This window comes from Narcine bancroftii, chromosome 4, assembly GCF_036971445.1.
Source record: "Narcine bancroftii isolate sNarBan1 chromosome 4, sNarBan1.hap1, whole genome shotgun sequence".
Lineage (NCBI taxonomy): Eukaryota > Metazoa > Chordata > Chondrichthyes > Torpediniformes > Narcinidae > Narcine > Narcine bancroftii.
In genome coordinates this window covers 258,451,268-258,474,000 of record NC_091472.1, presented here as the reverse complement: position 1 = coordinate 258,474,000, position 22,733 = coordinate 258,451,268, and the positions used below count along the sequence as shown (strand labels likewise).

Here is a 22,733-nt window from a genome sequence, read left to right as displayed (position 1 = left end):
AATTAACATAAAAGCCATAAGAGTAAACTTCTCACGAAAAGACAATCCAGCTACAGATTAATCTCCCTTTGTTTGCTGCCATTCCTTCCTTTTGTGGTGAACATCAGGATTCGTAAAGAGACGCTAACCCTTACTCACAACTACTAACTACATGACCTGGAAGATTTTGTTTCCTGAACACAACATTATCATCCACCCATTAATTTCTAGTGGAACTGCATCTCCACAGTCACTGCATAATTTTCAACAGAGTTATCGTCGTGCTTCTTCTAATCTACCAGTGATAATGTTGCCTTCCGGCAGCTTGCTGCGACTGGGTCTTCCTGGCATGTCGCCGGTTTTGTCTTTAGGATAGGTGTGGAGCGGGGTTCGCTTTTAAAAAATATTTTATTTATAAATTTTAAGCCAAAACTGTATATGTATAACTACTTTAACAGATAATCACAATTAATATTGAGGGATGGAATGTTTACATTATTATTTTGTCTTGGATTTTAATATTTTGTATATGGATAATTATGTTAAACTCAATAAAAATATTTTAAAAAGAAAATAAATACACTTCATTCAATCAATAACTGTCAAAGATTATACCACCCTTCCCCACTCCCCCTCCCCAGACCCTCAGAAAAAGAAAAATGAAAAGAAAGAAGATAGAAAAACAAGGACTGGAGATGTCAAGAGAATAAACTATATTTATCATAAAATTTAAGATTGGAGGTTACCAAGAAATGAGGTCTTCAGAGAGTCTGTTAAACATTCATACTCACATTATGGGCAGGATCACTTTCTCAGCTTTGTTGCAAATAACAATTGTTTTAGTTTGCCTTTATTATCCTACTTTTTAACAAGAACCGTTGTGCTGTTTATCAATATTTAATTGGATGTATTGTTATTTGCATAATCATCTATGAATAAAAAATGGCATTTAGCTTTTTGATGAAATATTGCCTCTTTCAAAAGAAAGCAGGCAAAAAGTGTCACAAAATAAAAATAGGTGCTTGCTTCAGCAGTACATATACTAAAATTGGAACATACAGAGAAGATTAGCAAGGCCCTTGCGCAAGGATGACACGCAAATTCGTGAAGTATTCCATATTTTTAAAAAAAATTAAAAAAAAAATAAAAACAGAAGTGCCGAAGAATTTGTTCTTAGTTCAGACCAGATTCGATCACCTCATGCTGATCTTTTAGATCACCTGGTTTTTTGTGGGGGATGGAAAGATGTGTCCCTATCACTGGCTCCATCCCATTCTGATGTGAAAAGGCTGCATGTCAGCTGGTTCTGCTTGGAATTCCCTGCCCCTAGTCAGTCAGTGACGATTTGCCTCTGCAAAGGTATTGTTATTGAGCAATGTTGGAATAATGAAACAGTTGTGTTTTTTGACATTTCAAATCATGCCCTGGGCCCTCCACCTTCCTTAAAATGTAACATAAAAGGTGGTGTATATATATATATATATATATAAATATAAATATAAATATATATATATATAAATAAAAACACACACACACACACACACACACACACACACACACACACACACACACACACACACACACACACACACACACACACACACAAATAATCATGTTTCAAATCTGTCAATGAAAGCTCCGATCAGAATTGATAGCTTGCGAGCATTTAATGTGGGGGTCTTGAAAATGCAGGGCCCCATAGCATATGCTACTATTGCTGCTAATTTAATGTGGTACTGGGCGTTGGGCAATTTCTGCTGTTGGCAAAAAAAAATCTGCCTTATGGCAGCCTAAATGCAATTTTGTGTAATATTACACCTGTTTCATCTTGAATCTTGAATCAAACCAAGCATTTAATCTGCTCAAGGATGAGGAATGTACAGCCACCTCACCATGTTCAACTTACTGCAGATAAATATTTCCCCACATCTCAGTCCTACACGACTGATCCTCACAATTACACACTCTGACACACTAGTTCTCGAAATACAGGAAGAAGTGTCCAACTTGTAGTTCTTTCTCACTGATCACCTCCCTGTCCTATAAAGTCCACAGAGTATAGAACATATTTACTCAATTTCCCTTCAGTGGACAACCCCCTCATCCCGGGAATTAATCCAGTCACCTCGTACTGCATAGAATCCAATGCATATAAATTATTTGAGATTGAAATTGAATGAGTATGCAACGAGGTGACTCACTGGACTTGGGTCATTATTTCCTAATAGCTGAAACATTCCATCCAAATCATCATCTCCTCCTGCCATGACAGCATTGAACCAATTGCATAAAACATAAGGGATCATGCCCGAAATGTTGGTCATATATCTTTACTTTCTACGGACCCTGCGGGACCTGCTGAGTTTCTCCAGCATATTTGTGTATTAACTACAATCACAGCACCTGAAGATTTTCTTGTTTCACACCAAATGCACAAAGACTTCTTTATTCCTGTGTTTAAATCCCCTTCCCTGTGCAATGAGACAGGTACAATTAATGGTCTTGTAGTTAGCGATCATTGCAGAAAGGTGATCATAGAATGATTAAATATCTTGCACAAGAAGTATTGTTATCATTATGGTTAGGACAACAATATTTCAGTGCCAGCAATCTGAGTTTGAATCTGGCACTGTCTGTGAGGCGTTAGTACATCCTCCCCATGTGAGTTTCCTCCCACATTCCAATGTAGGGAGTTAATAGGTTATTTGGTCACATGGGTGTACTTGGCTGTGCAGGCTCATAGACATTAAAATAGAGCATGCTATAATTCAATTTAATGCCAGTATATTATGAAGAAACAAGGGAGATTACAATGGGATGTGGAAGGATTTGCCAAGTGTAGACTAGGAACACAGGGTATGAAACACAGGGGCAATTAAAGAACAGAGACTTTCAGAGATTTTGCACAGTGTTCAACTCACAGTGCACTCCAGTTTAAAACAAGGACAATAAGGGTGAGGACAGTCAGCCTTGGAAAGCTAGGGAAATAAGGCAAGGCGTCAACTAAAAGAACATGCATATGAAGTTGCCAGGAGCAGTGATGAACTGGAAGATTGGGAACACTTTAAAAAGTAGGCTTTTTCCACTGACATTTGAGAAAAATTTGGATAGGTACATGGATGGGGTGGGTATGGAGGGCTATGGCCTGGATGCAGGTCAAGATGATGAGGCAGACTCATAGATTGGCATGGACTAGATGGGCCCTTTGGCTATAGTATTCTACAGATGTACATACAGCACAGTAACAGGCCCTTTCGACCCATCAGCCTGTGCTGTCCAATTACACCCAATTAACCTAAAACCCCCATATGTTTTGAAAAGTGGGAGGAAACTGGAGGATCCAGAGGAAACACACAGAGAAACGGGTTAGAATGTACAAACTCCTTACAGACAGTGCCGGATTCAAACCCAGTTGATGGCATTGTAACAGCATTGCACTAACAGCTAAGCCTATTGTACCACCCCAATAGTTCTATAGGTATATAGTTCAGTAAAGAAGGGAAGGAAAAATTATGAAGATAAACTAGCACAAGATATAAAAGAGGTAGTCAAAGATTTTATAATTATGTAGTGCAGAAAGGGAGGCCAAAGTGAACATAGGTCCCTTTGAAGATGAGAATAGGGGATTAATATTGGTTAATGTGGAAATGGTCCAGGCCTGATCAACTATTTTACGACAGTCTTCACAGTGCGAAATAAAGATGGTATCAAGTATAAATTTATTTGTTGCCATTAACGCCATTACAGCATTAAAAATGAGATAACGTTCCCTCGACCTGGTACGAATGAAATAGAAGGTGAGAACCTCAATACAATAACTATCCATAAAGAGCTCATGCTGTGCAAACTAGTGGGTCTAAAGGCTGATACTTTCCTTGTCCTGATGGACTGCATTACATTGAAAAAAATGGCAGAAGTTATAGCAGGGGAATTTGTGATAATCTACAAATATTCTATGGACTCTGTGCAGGTCCCAGCAAATGTCACGCTACGGTTTAAAAATGAGATCAGCAGTGGAAAGGGTTAAGAACTTCAAATTTCTGGGTGTCGACATCTCTGAAGATCTGTCCTGGGGCCTCCACATTAATGCAATCATGAAGAAGGCTAACCAGCAGCTATGCTTTATGAGGAGTTTGAAGAAATTTGGTATGTCACAAATGACTCTTGCAAATTTCTACAGCTGTACTGTGGAGAGCATTCTGGCTGGTTGCATCACTATCTGGTATGGAGATGCCAATATTCAGGACAAGAGAACAGTGCCATCATGGGCATCAGTCTTCACTCCATCGAGGACACCTACAAGTGGCGGTTTCTTAAGAACGTTGCCTCTATCCTCAAGGATCCTCACCACCCAACCACTGCCATCAGGAAGATGACAAAGGAGCTTGAAGATGAATGTCCAGTTATGCAAGGACAGCTTCAACCTCACTTTCTCTTCCTTTGCACTAATTTATTTATCTTTAAATGTAATTTATAATTTGTAAATATTTTGCAGCCGAAAAACAATACATTTCATGACATGTTCAAGACAATAAATTTTGACTCTGAAAAAGTTATAGGCAAAAGATAGGAAACTACAGACCAGTTGGCTTGACGTCCTGAGTTGTGAAAATGCTTGAAGCTCTCTACAAGGAAGGATCTGGTGGATGTCGTATACTTGGATTTCTAGGTGTTCTCCTGCCTCATAAAAGACACCCATAAGAGAAGGAAACATGGAGTCGTATAAGGGTAGAACACAGGAGTTTAGGAAGTTTTTTTCTCAAAGGCAGTAAATAGAGATGAAATATTGATCAGCTCTCATTGAATCGAGGGGTGAAGTGAGTTCAAAGTGCTGAATTGCCTGTGTGTCCAATCTGTCTGATTAAACCACGAAGAACAATAAAAAGTCTTCTGTCCAAATATCCATTACAAACCTACTTAAAGTAAAAACTGGATGGATCAAGCATCTTCCAAATAGACTTCAGAATGTTAATTAATTCAATAATCAAATATAAAAAGAATTATACAGATTAATTATATTTGTATTAGTAGTTTGTGTTACATTGTAAGGCAATTGTAACATGCAAATAATATTTTTTAAATTACACTATTTATGTAAAACACCATTGATTTATAATCCACATTTACCCAAAATCTGAAGAACTTTGATTGAATATCTTGAAATTTTATTGCATTTATTTGTTTCTTTCATGTTCTCAGGAAGTCTTAAAGAGGATTAAAGCCAATGAAATTATTTTTCTGGAGCAAATAGAGTTGTGGGGGACTCAGTGGAGCAGGCAGCATCCGGGGGAGAAATGAATAGTCAATATTGTAGTGATGTAGTGCTGCCACCAGATGGGGATGGAATGGAATGGAGATGGAATGTGTTGCATCTGGGGAATGTTGCATCTTGGGTAGATTCAAGATGGATGCCTCCACGTGAGGTCTGGTCTGTGTGTGTTCTGTCTTATTGCTGTTTGCTTTAGTTAATAAATCTAGTTGTTTAAAAAGGACCCAAGTTTCTTTATTGTAATAAAAAAAACATCACAAATATTTCAGGTCAGGTGGCTTTTTTTACAGACTGGGGTGGGTAGGAGCAACATCAGGCACAGGAGTTCAAAAGACAAACTATACGGAGGCAGTTCATATATACATATTGAACATAGAACGTTACGGCTCTGTTCAGGCACTTCAGTCCTCGATGTTGTGACAACCTACATATTCCTACCAAAAAAAAACTAAAGCCTTCCTCCCTCGCTCAAAACCCTCTAATTTTCTTTCTTTCATGTGCCAAAGAGCCTTTTAAGCATCCCTAATGTTTTAGCCACCCCTGTCCATGTCTCCCCAAAACTTTCCTCTCTTCACTTTATACAGATCTCCTCTGGTGTTTGCTATTCCTGCCCTGGGATAAAGGTGCTGGCTGCCTGCCTCTCAGAATCTTGTAGACCTCTATTAAATCACCACTCCTCCTCTTTCACATATAAATATAAATAAATTTCCGTGGAAACCATTTTGTTAAAAATCACAAGGTAGTAATTTTCCTCGTTCTCTATAAGCTAAATATGCTAAGTGAGACAAATCCTTTTTCCAAATTTCATTTTGTTGAAATCAGTTCAATAATCATGTGTTCATTGCAAACAATGGAGTACAAATTGCTTTCAGAATGTTTTTATTGAAATGGCTTTAGAAATAAGGATATAATATTAGTGTTTCTGTTGTTCAAAACTCTAATGGCCTTCATTTCAACCTTTCGTCGATATTTCTATGAACAATACCAATTTATTTTCTGCTTTTATGCTTCATATTTTCAAGGAAATGCTGCACTGAGATTGATTTCGACAATCAAGTGGCTTATTTTTCTTTGTCAAGACTGGTATCTGAATGTAACAAATGCTGAGAATGGTGGAGAGCTGCCAGCATGGTCTGTGTCCCCTTAATCATTTGAGTTACAATGAGGTAGACGAGAGTGTGGCAGAGAAACAGCAGGGAAGGAAATTCAACAACTTTGCAGGTTTCCTTTATGGCCAGCTATGCTGCTGAGTGCCATACTTTGTTCTACCTTTGAAATTCAGTCCATTGAAGGGAATGAAAAGTATTTCATGGATATTGTAGATTGGTACATGGTGCTATTTCTGCAGAAGAAGCTCAGCAACTATGCCAATAAAATAATTTCTATGTTAACTTTCTTTACCTTCACCCACATCTTTGGTTCATCCATGCATTTAGACAGACACTTCAGAGGGCATGAACGGATACAGTCTTAATGCAGATGGGACTGGCGTAGATTGGCATAGAATGTATAACATAGAACACTACAGCACAGTACAGGCCCTTCAGCCCTTGATGTTGTGCCACCCTATATATTCCTACCAAAAAAAAAATCCCTTCCTACCCCATAACCCTCTAATTTTCTTTCATCCATGTACCTCTTTTTTTCTTTGGCTTGGCTTCGTGGACGAAGATTTATGGAGGGGTATGTCCACGTCTGCTGCAGGCTCGTTGGTGACGGACAAGTCCGATGCGGGACAGGCAGGCACGGTTGCTGCGGTTGCAAGGGAAAATTGGTTGGTTGGGGTTGGGTGTTGAGTTTTTCCTCCTTTGTCTTTTATCAGTGAGGTGGGCTCTGCAGTCTTCTTCAAAGGAGGTTGCTGGCGCCGAACTGTGAGGCGCCAAGATGCACGGTTGGAGGTGATATCAGCCCACTGGTGGTGGTCAATGTGGTAGGCACCAAGAGATTTCTTTAGGCAGTCCTTGTACCTCTTCTTTGGTGCACCTCTGTCTCGGTGGCCAGTGGAGAGCTCGCCATAGAACACGATCTTGGGAAGGCGATGGTCCTCAATTCTGGAGACGTGACCCACCCAGCGCAGTTGGGTCTTCAGCAGCATGGATTTGATGCTTGCGGACTCTGCTAGCTCGAGTACTTCGATGTTGGTGATGAAGTCATTCCAATTAATGTTGAGGATGGAGCGGAGACAGCGCTGATGGAAGCGTTCTAGGAGCTGTAGGTGATGCCGGTAGAGGACTCATGATTCAGAGCCGAACAGGAGTGTGGGTATGACAATGGCTCTGTACACGCTGATCTTTGTGTGTTTCTTCAGGTGGTTGTTTTTCCAGACTCTTTTATGCAGTCTTCCAAAGCCGCTATTTGCCTTGGCGAGTCTGTTGTCTATCTCTTTGTCAATCCTTGCATCAGATGAAATGGTGCAGCCGAGGTAGGTAAACTGGTTGACCGTTTTGAGTTCAGTGTGCCCGATGGAGATGTGGTGGGGGGTGTGGCTGGTAGTCATGGTGGGGAGCTGGCTGATGGAGGACCTCAGTTTTCTTCAGGCTGACTTCCAGGCCAAACATTTTGGCAGTTTACGCAAAACAGGACGTCATGCGCTGGAGAGCTGGGCAACTAAAGTGGCATCAATGCCGCAAATATTTTGGCCTCCATCAACACCTCTGGCAAGACATTCCAGGCACCCATAAACCTCTGTGTAAAAAACTTCACTCTGTCTCTCCTAAACCTTCCTCCCTTCACCTTGTACAGATGTCCTCTGGTGTTTGCTACTCCCTTATATATGCCTCTCAGAATTTTGTAGATCTCTAATAAGTCATCTCTCATCCTTCTTTGCTCCAGAGAGAAAAGTTATAGCTCTGATAACCTTGTGTCATAAGAATTATTTTCCAAGCTGTGTAACATCCTGGCAATTCTCCTCTATACCCTCTCCAAAGCTTCCTATAATGAGGTGACCAGAACTGAACACAATATTCCAAGTGTGGTCTCACAAGAGACATGTAGAATTACAACATGACCTCTGGACTCCTAAATTCAATCTCCCGACTTATCAAGTCCAGCATCCCATCTTCCTTCTTAATTCTCCTATCAACCTGTACATCAACCTTGAGGAATGTATGGCTTTGGACCCCAAGGACCCTCTGTTCTTCCACAGTGTTACGCATCTGACCATTAAATCTGTACTCAGCCTTCTGGTTTTACCTTCTAAAATGCATCACCTCACACTTCTCCAGCTTAAACTCCACCTGCTATTTTTCCATCCAATTCTGCAATCAATCTATATCCTTTTGAATCCTACGACAATCCTCAATGCTCTCCACAACTCCTCCAACCTTCATATAATCCGCAAACTTACTGGCCCATCCTTCCGCTTCTTCAAACTGTATATGTGGGGACACAAAGGGCCAACTTCTGTGCTGTAAAACTCGCTGACACTATGAAATACTGTGGAAGTGTAGTTGTTTTAATGCAGGAAACACAGCTTTGGGTTTCTTAACCCTTTAGATTCTGGCCATATTTAACCTTTCATAATATATATACTCTGGACTGGGTCCATGGGTAAACTACAGTGCAAACACCAGAACGAACCAGCTGGTGGTTGGGTATAAAACTAGTCCCGGGAAACAGGAACATTGAGTGTATATACTTGTTGGTGGTCCCTGAAAACTGGGACATAGAGTCCAAAGGGTTAATAAGCTACCCATGTCTTTCTGCGTGGCAAGGTGGTGCTACTGCTTCAACTCCCATGACTCTGGCTCAATCCTGACCACTGGCAATGTCCGTATGGAGTTCATACTCTCTCCATCGTAAATATACTCAGAGAGTGAATGTCTTCACTTTGCTCTGGGCAAAGAAATCCAGTACTCTTCAGCCAAAATCTTATTTTGAAACTGACCTTGGTTTGTGGTAGCTCACCCAGGGGAAGCATCTCTGTATCTACTCTGTCATGTCTCAGAAGAATGTGGCATGATTCAGAGGGCAGGTAACCACATGACTGCAGATGTGGAGTCATTAATGGACCACACTGGATAATGTCCCCACTTATTTATTGTCATAAAGGATGTTAGAAAAAATATAAGATTATGGGTTTGATCGACTGAAGGATTCCATTGTTGTGGAATAGGTTTACGTAGGTTGATACAACATCATAGGCAGAATGGCCCATACTGTGTTGCAATGTTCTAAGTTCTATTATTTACCTGTAGCAGATGTCCATTTGCTCTCCAATTAAAGGTATTTTGCCATCCACCTGTACAAACAACCATCCACAGTTGGCAATTAAACCATCAGCACTTAGTCTCATGGAGTCATAGAGGTCTACAGCACTGAAACAAGCCCTTCCCCTAAACTTGTCCATGCTGACCAAGCTAATCACATTTGCCTGCATTTAGCTCATTTCCTTCACTTTTCTTTTCCATGTACCTATCTAAATGTCTGTTGGCCTTTGCAATTTTACCCACTTCCTCTGGCAGTTCATTCCATATAGCTGCTATCCTCCATCCCTTCAGGATCTTTTTAATTTTTTCCCCCTTTCACGTTAACCCCCCCTACCCTGGGAAAAAGACAATGAAAATTTACCTTTTGTGATTTTATAAACCTCTATAATGCCTTCCCTTATCCCCCTGCACATCAAGGAGAAAAGTCCCATCCTCTCCTTTCAACCTAAGCCTATCAATTCCTGCAACATTTTTGTGAATTATTTCTGCACCATCTCCAGTGATATCTTTCCTGCAATGTAGTGACCAAAACTGCAGACAGTACTCAAGTGCAGAGATGTGGGAGGAAATTGAAAGGCCCAAGGGAAACTGAGTGCTCACAGCGATGATGTGCAAACTCCATGCAGACAGCAGCAGAAGTCTGCATCCAACCTAGGTCGCTGGAGCTGTGCAGTAACTGTACTAACTGCTGCACAACAGTGCCATCCAGGGACTACAATAATTTTCGGGACAACCTGAAATGTGACTGCATAAAAAAACCCATCTTCTTTCTGATTCAGCATTATCGTCCTGTTCCTTTAACTGATGAAGATGGAATTTTGTCAGATGTTGAGCTCAAAGAAGCCTCCGATGTTCTCTCACTTACAATACCTCCCCAGTGTCTGATATTCCTTACTTCATACTTGCAGAAGGGATGTTTTATTTAAAGGGTAGCGAATATCCTATTATACACCATCTTGAGAAAACACTCTGTTCTTCTCCATTATGACTTCCTTCATTCCGCAGCTAGTCTTGCTCCAGAGAGCAGTGATTCCCTTATCTGTGTTATCTGTATTCCCAGAATATTGGAACTTATTTCTTCATTTATATTATTTGTTCTTTAGTAGTACTGATAGATCGATTTATCTGGAAATCAAGTTGGAAGAGTTGGATGTAAAACAAGCTTGCAGTCTAAATTCTGTCATTTATGATCCTTCATACAAAACTTCAGAATTCAGATAAAAATATTATCTCATGTTCATATCCTTTCAAGTTTTTACTCTTGCGTATCTCTTAAACTCTTTTACCCTTCAATCATCAAAAAGAATGAATCTGGAAAATATTACAGTACTCTGCTCCCTTATTATGTTAAAGATGCATTATTAATTCAAATTGTTGTGCCAGAGCATTGAACAAATCATCTGATGGAAAATGAGACCTAAGAAAATCAGAAAATGTCAAGTGTTCAAGTTATAACAACCAAGGCTTTAATAAAAGGTGAACAAGATACAAAATAAAGATCCCTTTGCAATGTTTCCTTGAACACTCCCAGGTGATGTACAGCAAAGCTTAGAAAAGAAAAACTGCTCTGCATCAAGTCATTCTTTGGCTGACACTCTTTGGGAATATTTGACACAATAATACTGAATTCTTTATATGAGAAGTGTCTTGTTCCATAGTACATCCATCACTGTGACTGTCAAATGAAAATCAAATTTATCTTTTCTATACCAGGTTCTTGACAGCTGCGTTCTGTCTCAAGTAAGGAGCAAATTCATCAACACAGTCCTTTCTGCAAATTATTCCAAAACATTCAGAAGATCTGAGGACACAATGTTGCATTAAAATCTTAACCCTGCAGGTCCGAACTCCATAAATTAGGAGGAGCACAAGGACAAAGGATTACAAGACATCCCAAATAAACAGTGCAATTTACAAACCTCCTCCTTCATCAAGAAGAGAATGTTCAGAAAATAAATGGTAAAAACCGAGAATTAATCAGAGGGTAAGAATTCAATGTCAATTAAAAAATTAAAGAGTGAAACAACAAATTGAATTATGAGAGAGAACCATTATAATCTCCTTAAATAAACTATCAATGAGGAAGGAGTTTCCTTGCATTAATTTTCAACAGCAGGGATCATGATTAGTTGTGGTAAAAACATTAAATCACGAAGAGACTACTTAGAGATGTAAATCCTAGTTCTAAATATTATTTGTGAGATGGGCTTAGTTTCATCTGCTGAACAAATTAAGCTCAGTGGAGCCCTGTAAGTGGCTCTTTCTCTGAGCAATGCAATTCAGACTGTAACTTTTGGATGTTGGGTGTGTAACAAAAAGTCATTAAAAGTAGTTAGAATCATTGTGAAAAGGTAATACCAGATTGTATCATGGCTTTCACTGTTACCTTTCAGAAACAGTTCACTACTTTGATAGAGACCCTCAAATTCAAACTAGAGAGAACCTACAGAATCAGAACCTGGTTGACTGTCATGAATATCTGTCACGATGTTTGTTGTTTTGTGGCAGCAGTATTGCGCTTTACAGGTGCAAAAATCGCTATAAATTACATTTCCTTAACTAAGTTATTTAGAAATAAATAATTAGTGCAAAAGAAGAGAAAAAAGTGAGGTGGTGTCCGTGGTTCATTGTCCATTCGGAAATTTGATGGCGGAGGGGAAGAAGCTTTTTTTATAATGTTGTGTGTGCATCTTCAGGTTCCTCTACCTCCTTCCTGTAGCAATGAGAAGAGGGCATGGCCTGGTGGAGAGGGTCCTTGCATTTTTAAGACACTACTTCTTGTAGGTATCATCAATATAGTGAAGACTGATGCCCATGATGGCGTTGGCCAAGTTCACACCTTTCTGTACTGTTTTTCTGTCCTGTGCATTGAGAACTCCATACCAGACAGCGATGAAGCCAGTCAGAATGCTCTCCATGGTACACTGTAGAAATTTGCAGGAGTCTTTGGTGACATACCAAATCTCCTCAAACTCCTCACTAAGTATATCTACTGGTGAGCCTTCTTCATGATTGATTCAACATGGAGGCCAGAAACTCAAAGATCTTAATGCTTTTCATTGATGACCCCTCCTTGAGGACTGGTTTGCGTTCTCCTGATTTCCCCTCCTGAAGTCCACAAACATTTTCTTAGTTTTGATAACATTGAGTGCAAGGTTATTCCTGGTAACGCACTGGATAAATTAGACATGGCATTTTATGATACCTCATTTATTTTCTCTCAAAGCTCATTCTTAATTTTGTAGCCCTTTCAATGACTCAATGTTTAATTTGTACCAATAGTTTACTAAAAAAGATCAATCCACTTTACATTTCCACTGTGAATCCCATTGCCATCAAAGAGAATCTGATCATTATCAAAAGCTTTGGATTTAAATGGAAACATTTTATTTTTATAATTTTATTCACAACCAAGTAAGCTTTGCACAATGTGCCAAATTTTTATATATCTTTCAATTCCCATTTAGAACCTGCTCCACAGGTAGTGATCATTTGTTTGTCTCTCTACCTGATTCTTCTAAGGTCCCTATAGTTTATTGGGATTGAGGATCCATCTGGTTCTGTGGTACTGAGGAGGCTGATGAGGGAACTGCAGCCTTCGACACATGAGACCAGTGATGTCTGATGGGACAGGTGGTTCGGTAGCTTGTGAAGAGGTGAGCATTTTGTGTGCTCCCATGATGTGGTTTTGATACTGTCAAAGTCATCCCAAATGCTTCATTCCTACTGAGTAGTCATGAAGCAGAGGTTCCTTTGATGTTCCCAGGAATTTTTGAAATAGTCTTTGAACATATCTTTGAATTTTTTTCCCATGTTTGCCTGGTAATCCATGACTAATCTTCCAATACAGAGGATCATCAAAATGGCTGAGAAGATCACTGGGAGCATTATTTAAAGAGGGCTCAAATAATTATTGAGAACCATTTCTATTCAGCAAACAGTGTCAGTGATCCATTACCATCAAGAAGGAGGTGCAGGAACATCAAAATTAGGATTACCAGGCTGGAAATTAGCATCTTTCTGCAGATTATGAGATTGATAAAGTGTCCTGTAACTGAATAAATCATCCCAAAACATTTATATATATTTATGCATACATTCACAGTGTATATATACACACACACACTGAGTATATATACAGTACATATAGAATATATACTGTATATATACTATGTGTGTGTGTGTGTGTGTGTGTGTGTGTGTGTGTGTGTGTGTGTGATTATTATGAGCTGTGTATTGTGTGTGAATGTGTGTGCGCACTGTGTTCCAGAAATACTTGGTTGTGAATAAAATTATAAAAATAAAATGTTTCCATTTAAATCCAAAGCTTTTGATAATGATCAGATTCTCCTCGATGGCAATGGGATTCACAGTGGAAATGTAAAGTGGATTGATCTTTTTTAGTAAATTATTGGTACAAATTAAACATTGAGTCATTGAAAGGGCTACAAAATTAAGAATGAGCTTTGAGAGAAAATAAATGAGGTATCATAAAATGCCATGTCTGGTTGTCTATTACAGTCAGATAATAAAAATGTTGAACTTGATTTTGAAATAATTTACATTAGAGTTTCTATTACAGGAATCTGTCCTTAGATATGCTTCATGACTTCCCAATCTAACCCACTAACAGAAATGAGGAATTAAATGCTAGAAATGTTAACCTGAGGTTAACTTGCTTGAAATTCTAAAAAAAATGTGAAGGGTTTTGGGGAGAGTCATTATTTCCATGAGCATAAAATGCTTCTTGTACAGTCCATTTGTTTGAAGTGTACAGGAGAGCAGGGGATTTGCTGTTCTTTAGACCAGTCGTGTTCATGGTCTGAGATCTTGAGCTTTAAGTATTAATCTCTTCAATCATCCAGAGTCTGTGCTGTGCACATTAAGGCTGGTGCATTGAATTTCACTCCTGATGTCTGTTGTAGCTGATTGGTGGGTCTCAACATTTTCTGAGATCTCTTTGAGTATTTTTATTGGCAGATCCCACTGTGCTGCAACAGTGTCAGGTTAGTGGAGGATCTAGATCCTGTAGATGGTGAGTCATAGAGCACAATAATGGACATTTAGCCTAACTCATCGATGCAAATCCCAGCAGCTTGCATTGGTCTCAGATGCCTCTAACACTACTAAATGTTGTCTTTGTATCTGCTACTACCACTTCCTCTGCAAACATGTTTTGCATAACTACCAATCTCTCAGATCTTTTCTTTCCTCATCTCACTAACCTTACATCCTTTAGTGCTGGACTTCCCTGCCTTGGCAAAAATGATTCTGACTATCTATTCTGTCTACGCCTCTCATAGTTCTTAAACACCAATAATGTTACCCCACAGCTTCTGACATTCCAATGAGAATAAACCAAGCACATCCAATCTTTATTTCTGACCTGAGTCCTCCATTTCAGGCAACATCCTGGTAAATCGTGGCCAGGCTCATCACTGGCTCCAATTTCCCATCCATCAACTGTTTCTTCTTTGCTGTTCAATTCAAAACTTCCCACCTAATCAGCCTTTCCAGCGAGGTTAAAACACAAAATGCTGGAGAAGTTCAGCAAGTCAAACAGTGTCCCTTATGTAGCAAAGTAAAAATAACTGATGTTTTGGGCTTGAGACCTTCATCATGATATGAAAAAATGCTGGCAGGAGTTTGAACAAAAAGGTATGGTGGGGGCAGGTGGAAAAGGCAGGAAATTATAGTTGGAGAGAGGAAGGAGGGGACAGCAGCAATGAGGGGGAGGAGGGATGGGTGGGTGTGTAAGGGGGAAAGGAGGGAGAACTGGAAAGACTGGATAGGGGAGGGGAAAGAAAAGGCGAGCAGAAAGCAGAGAAATCAATTTTAAGGCCAACTGGGTGGAGAGTGTCCAGACGGAAAATAAGGTGTTACTCCTCCAATCACCCTCATGGTCAATCACTCTCATGGTCAGGGTGGGATGGTACACAAGGCCATAGACAGACATGTAATCTATGGAGTATGTCTCAGAATTGCAATGGTTGACTACTGGGAGGTCTTTCCATTGATGTTTAGGCAAGCTTCCCTGCCTAGGTTTGTCTCTGTTTTTCCACAGTTTTTTTCCATCCTCATTCCTTACTTGAAGTTGCCCTGTGAAAGCCACACTGGGTATATATCATGGTTTCTTCACTATCACTGGGTGAAAATACTGGCATCCTCCCCATTGTGGGTTCACAAGCACACCCCAGGGACAATTAGGTATGGGCAATTAAATGATGCAAAGCCCACATCCCTTGAATAAAAGAAAAAAAATTCCAAGCAATTGAGGAAGAATTTGAATGTCTGGCTTCCTATGGTGGAGGAGTCTGGGACCAGAGCGCATAGCCTCAAAATACAAACTTATCTCTGCAGCACAGAGAAAAGAAGGAATTTCTTTACCTGGGAGGTTGGTGAATTTGTGGAATTCATTGCCACAGACAGCTGTGGAGGCCAAGTCACTGTGGATATTTAAGCTGGAGGGCAGGATATTCTTGACCAGGAAGGGAATCAATGGTTATTGACCAGGAAGGGAATCAATGGTTATGGGGAGAAGGCATGAGAATGTGTTTGAAAAACAGAGTAAATGGGTGGCCCGTTTAGCATAATGGTTAGTGCAGTGCTATTACAGTGTCAATGACCCATGTTCGAATTTGACTCTGTAAGGTGTTAACATGTTCTCTCCTTCTCTGTGTGGGTTTCCTCTAGATCAGGGGTTCTCAACCTGGGGCACATGTACCCCCAGTGGTACATTTGTACTTTTCAGGGGGTACACTGGGTCTGAGAGAATAACCACTAGTCAGATTGCACAATGTCGTGTTTTTTTAATCCTTAATTTTTAGTGGTACATGGGAACCTATAAAAATGCCCAAGGAGTACAGAGGAACAAAAAGGTTGGGAACCCCTGCTCTAGATGCCCTGTTTTCTCCCACCTTTCAAAACATACAGGGGTTGTAGGTTCTTTGGGGTATATGGGTAGCTCAGGCTCATGGGCTGGAAGGGCCTGTAACTGTTCTATATGTTTAAACTGAAATCAGCCATGATGGAATGGCAAGGTGGACTTATTAGGCCAAAAAACCCTAATTCTGCTCCTCTGATGGTCTGTGGAATCATCAAATGATATATGGCAATTTAGTCCATTCAGTTTTCATCAGTTTCATCAGTTTTCATCAGTTTTGACCTAGCAATCAGTTCCACATAGTTGGTCTTAGTCCTGAAATGTTTTCTCTCTTTAATATTTACCTACACCCATTCAAGTGAAAGTGTAGCTAAAGGATGCTGGTTTGTATGAAATATCCATGTTTCCTTCAGTTAACCCAAACACAAAAACCACCATGATGGCTTTCAATTGGAAGCTTTTAAAAAAAAAAAATAACTTAATATATAATTCATCAACTGTAATTTATCTATATTCCATAGGATGACATCCAACTTGGGCCAAAAGTTGCTGGTGGCAACTTTTCAGGTGGAGGAGAGACAGAGTCTGCAGTGGGTCGAGTATTGCTGTAATGTAGATTTTAGGAGGGTTTAAAAAGGGAGGGGGTCATGACTTTTGCCTTTCTAATTGAGTAATTGAGTTAATTGGCAAGGACTAATAAAGAGTGAGTTAGATAAAGGAGTGGGGCTTCAGTGGTAGAGGCTGAGAAAGTGCTCACAGTGTTAAGGTTGATAAGCTTATTTTAATTGATTTAAGAGTAGATTAAGGAGGCAGTTGGGGTATTCCTGTGCTCTGATTGCAGATGTGAGAGGTCAGGGACGGCACAAATGCTCTGGATGCAACTCCTGGGAGACAATGTTAGGTAACTGGAGTTCAGCTGGATGTGCTTGGGAAGGGAATTGCAAGGAAAGGTTGGGCAGGCTGGGACTTTATTCCTTGGAGTGTAGAATATTGATAGAGTGATTTAAAATTGAGGGGGACAGATAGTCAATGTGTACAGTTTTTTCCATTGAGAGTGGAGAGATTCAAACAAGAGGACATGGATTGAGATTAAAGGGGGGAAACATTTAGGGGAAACAAGAGGGTGTAGAATGAGTGGTAGATACAGGTTTGATTTTGATATTTAAGGAAATGATGGATGGGTATATGGACAAAAGAGGTGTGGAGGGTTAGAGTTGTGGGCTGGGTACAAGTCAATGGGACTAAATGGTAGAAGGTTCAGCATGGATTAGGAGCGAACTGGCCCGTTTCTGTGCTGTAACTGTTATATGGCATCACACTACTCCTTTGTTGTGTTAAGATTATTAACCTTGAACTCATTTAATGTTTACCTCATTGAGTCCTGTGAAGCATTAATTAAATTTGTTGAAAAAGGGGGAGAAAAATCAGCATAATCAAAGCATCTGTGTGAACACATCTCTTGGGTTTATAAATCTGGCTTACAAGTATCTGTTGTAATTTGCAAAAAATTCAGCAGCACTTTGACATTTAATTATGAAACCAACATTTGACATTTTGAAAGTGGATTTTAATTGAGTGAAGTCAATCTAACATTAGCGTTGTCTTTTCTGCATCAACTGAATTCAAAATGGATTTTTTTATTTTGTTCAAGTCATTGCTTTGTTTTACTCTTTTTCTTTCCCTTTGCCAGTGCTTAATTGTTCAGTTATCCTGTTAGTTTGGCCACCATCTACACCGATCAGGGATGCATATGGCTTTGTGCAAGGGGTGCAACTCCGAGCTCTCAAAACCAAAGCAAGTCATCTTCACAGTAGCTGAGAAAATAGGTGCAGGAGACAGCCATTCTACACTTCAAGCCTGCAGCCACATTCAATGTCATCATGGCTAATCATGCAGTCTATTCCTGCTTTCTCTCCATACCCTTTCAGCCATAAGGGCCACATCAAACTCCCTTCTGAATATAGTTAATGAACTGGCCTCAACAACTAGCAGGGATGTCCACAAGTTCGGAATTGCTTAAGTTTTAAAAAAAAAACTAAATAAATAATCCTAAAATAAGTCCCAGATGGTTCACCCACAGTTCAAAATTCAGATTTAGTATTAGAATACATACAAACTTGAGATTCTTTTTCCTGTGGGTGAGGCAGATTTTCTACTTCTCGGTAATGTAAAAGATTTGTACACAAGAAATGATACATATGCAGAAGAGAGAAATATAAACAAGAAGGAAGTGCAAACAAACTGTGCAATCGAGAAAATAAATACTCAGTAATACATAATGTGCCAAGTAAGAGCCCTCAAATGGGTCTGAGTTTGTTGTTTAGGAGTCTGATGGTGGAGGGGCAGGTACTGTTCCTGAACCTGTACGAGTCTTGTGGCACCTTTACCTCTTGCCTGATGGCAGAAGCAACAGAGAATGTCCTGGGTGGTGTGGATCCTTGATTGCTGCTGCTCATTGATGGCGGTGTTTCACGGAGATTTTCTCGATGGTGGAGAGTGTTTTGCCTGTGCTGTACTGGGCTGTGTCCACTACCACTTGCAGGACTTTTCACTCTGATTCAGCTCTGACTCAGCCCTGAATTCCTTAGACAACAGCAATGTGTACATCAGGCTACCCTTTATTGACTGCAGCTCTACTTTCAACACCATTATTCCTTAAGTACTGGTCAACAAGCTCCAAACCTTGGGCCATTGCACACCCCTCTGCAACTCTGTCCTTGACTTCCTCATCATAAGACCACAGTCAGTATGAAGCACAAGTAACTTTTCTTCCCCACTGATGATCAACATGGATGCCACTCAGGGATGCATGCTCAGCCCACTGCTCTTCTTGCTCTCCACACATGATTGTGGCTAGGCAAAATCCAAATCCCATCCACAATTATCAGCCGAATCACAGATTCAATAGTTTCACACAATAACCTTGGCACCAATGTTAACAAAACTAAGGAACTGATTGTGAACTTCAGGAGGGGGAAATCAGGAGAACAGAAACTAATGCTCGGGGGGTGTGGGGGTGGGGTCATCAGTGGAAGGGTTAAGAACTTCAAATTCTTGGGCATCAACATCTCTGAAGGTCTGTCCTGGGGCATCCATGTCAATTCAATTATGAAGAAGGCTTGTCAGCAGCTATATTTCATGAGGAGTTTGAGGAGATGTAGTAGGTCAACAAAAACTCTTGCAAATTTCCACAGGTGCACAGTGGAGAGTATTGTGACTGGTTCATCACTGTCTGGTATGGAGGTGCCAATGAACAGGAGAAGAAAATGCTAGAGTTGTGAAATCGGCCAAGCCCATCAGTCTTCACTCTAATCGAGGACATCCACAAGAGATGTCTGTAGGGAGTTGGTGCATTCTCCCAGTGTCTGTGTGGGTTTTCCCTGGGGGCTCTAGTTTCCTCCCATCCTTCAAAATGTATTTGGGGTGTAGGTTAATTGGGTGTAAACTGGACTCGTTGGCCAAAATGGCCTGTTCCTGTGCTATAAGTCTAAATTATTTAAATTTTTAATTTCTTTTTTTCTTAAAATTTTAAAAATTGATTTTAATAAAGAACTTGTACAAATAAATACAATTAAATAATATGATAATGATAATTACTCAAAATTAATAAAACATTCAGTATATGGAAAATACAAGTTAAATCATATCCATAATTTGTATTCCAAGTACTATATACTTTTACATAATCGACATTAAAAAAAAGAAAAAGATAATAAAGGGAAAAATTCAGAACCCCTGCCTAACAGTGTTGCAGGATGCTACTATATATAATTAGTAATAAAAGAAAAATGAAGGTAGAAAAAAATGAAAATGGAAAGATACAAGACAAATCTTTTCTTTTCCATATTCAAACAGGACAACAACCATTTATCATTTAAGCAAAATTGCTCACCTCGCCAAAAGAGAGGCAAAAGAGATAGCACTACTCTAAACCAAAGACAAAGAATCATTCCCTCCCATTGTACCGAAGAGGGCCACCAAAGGTTTCGGAATTAAATTGATATCAAAATGTTTGATGAAGTATGGAAAATCTCTCTCCAGTATCTTTCTGGGTTATAACAAATTTAAATAACACATAAACACCTACAGCACAATGCAGGCCTTATGGCTCACAGTGTTGTGCTGACCTAATAACCTACTCTAACAAAACTGCCTAGAATTTCCCAAATGCATAACCTGCCATTTTTTGTCAGTTCCATGTACCTATCTAAATGCCTGTTTAAAAGCTCCTGTTGTACTTGCCTCCACCATTTCCATGGGAGTAAACCACTCTGTGAAGAACTTGACTCTTAGATTCCCCCTGCACTTACTCTCAAGCACATTAAAACTTTGCTCCCTGGTGATAACCATCTCATCCCTTGGGAAACCCTCTGGCTATCCGCACAATCAATATCTCTCATCATCTTGTATACCTCTATTGGGTCATCCCTCATCCTCTGTGGTTCCAAGGATAAAAGATCAAGTTCACTCAACCTATTCTCATAAGGCATGCTCTCCAATTCAAGCAGCATCCTTTGCTCCCTCTCTATAGTATTCACATCTTTCCTATAATGAAAACTTGTAGTCTATACTTCAGAGGCACTCTCTCAATGCTATTAGATTACAATTCCTTGTTTAAGACTCCCGTGATGCTGAAGGACCAGGTCAGAAAGGCGTATAGTCATGCATTGCTTAATGTCCACAATACATTGTGAAATAGGACGCTATGTGATTTGGGTGTTGTGCGAACATCATATTTTATACTTAGCAAAGCTACAACACTCAAAAGACACGTGATACATGAGAATGGATGCTGCTGCCCACTGTTGTACGATAAACTTTTTGTAAGTAGGGAAAGCTCACTTTAAAGTAACAAAAGTACAGTACATAAACCAGTAACAGGTGTTTATTATGATTAATTAACAAGACATGTATTATAGGTTACATACGTTCTGTACCATTATATGCCTGGTAGTGCAATTGCTTTGTATACTGTTATGAGCCCTGAGGACCCCAAAACCCAACAGCAAGACAAATGGTTACTTAAACAAAAATTGCTTTTAATTATCTTTAAACGTGAAAACAAGATCAAACTTTATCTTATCACTACTAACCTAACTTGACCCCCTTCTAATTCTAAGTGCACGCATTTGTAATTTGTATGTAAGTTTAGAAAAGTTATTTGATTCCCAGTCCTTTTTCATTCCTCCAAGTTCACTGGTTGCAGGCAATTCTTATACTGTGCACAGAATTTAACATTTATGAAGTTCACCAAACTTTGATGCTTGAAAGGTAAATGGTTACTGCTCAGGAAGGTTCTTGTTGGTTTTCAGAGAAAGATTTGTTGTTCCTGGGCACAAACTGATCTCTTTTAATCAACCACGTCAGTGTCTTGCTGAAGAAACTTGGCCCATCAGGATTTTTCAAATGATAACTGCTCTCGCGCTCTCTCGCTCTCTCGCTCTGCTTGCAAAAACCACATGACCCTCTTCGAACAGTAAGCCTCTCTCCCAGAACTACTACTCTGATCTCTTTCATCTGTTGCTTTTCAAAACAACAATCTATTAGTGAAGTCTCTTGGGCACTCCCCAAAGTTTTTACATCACCTTATGGGGCTGCGGGCAGATAGGTGGTCAGACGTTGCCCGGAAGGAAGTGATACAGTCCACGGCTGTCTCCCTGTCCTCCCCCACCTCCATCTATCTTATCTTTTGGTCAACTTTATTACATGTCAATTTTGGTCATTGAGGATCATATTAAAAATGTCAGTCAGTTGTAAGAAATAAGGAATACTTTCTCTCAATGTGGTATTTTTGTCTCCATTAGGATGCCTCAAAATACTTAATAGAGAATCAGAATTTATCATCATGAAAACATCATGAAATTTGTTGTTTTGTGGCAGTTTTACAGCCGCACATATTGAATTACATCTAAAATTAAATAAATTAGTCCAAAAGGAGAGAAAGTGAGGTCATGCTTGCCCATTGAAGGATCTGACGAGAGAGAGGAAGAAGCTGTTTTTATATCACTGTGCTTTCACTCCAATCACAGTGACTGCAGAGTTTCATGTTTTACTCCTGAAAATTTAACTGTTTCTCTCCCCACATCTCTTGCCTGACTTGATGAACATTTCCAGCATTCTCTGTTTCTTTTTATTTCGATGGAGTGGTTAGTGCAATGTCAGCAATCTGGGTTTGAATCTGCCACCGTCTGTAAAGAGCCTGTACATTGTCCACCTCATGGCATTGCTTCCTTCCCAGTGCTCTAGCTTCCTTCCATGTTCCAAAGATGTCTGAATTATTAATCACAAAGGTACATTTGGATGGTGCAGGTTCATGGGCTGGAAGGACCCTTAAACCTGCTGTATCTCCAAATTTTAAGAACATTATTAAAAAGTCAGATCTCTGGCATCTGCA

General features: G+C 39.8%; 1 protein-coding gene and 1 non-coding gene across 10 annotated transcripts in view; one reads left to right on the top strand and one right to left on the bottom strand.

The window, feature by feature from the left end:
* Positions 1-22,733, bottom strand: part of LOC138761898 (contactin-associated protein-like 5) — a 1,131,905-nt gene that overhangs the window by 4,435 nt on the left and 1,104,737 nt on the right. The window lies entirely within an intron of this gene.
* On the top strand, positions 998-1,103 carry LOC138762538 (U6 spliceosomal RNA). Its single transcript, XR_011356946.1, has one exon. It is a non-coding gene; the product is annotated as a U6 spliceosomal RNA (small nuclear RNA).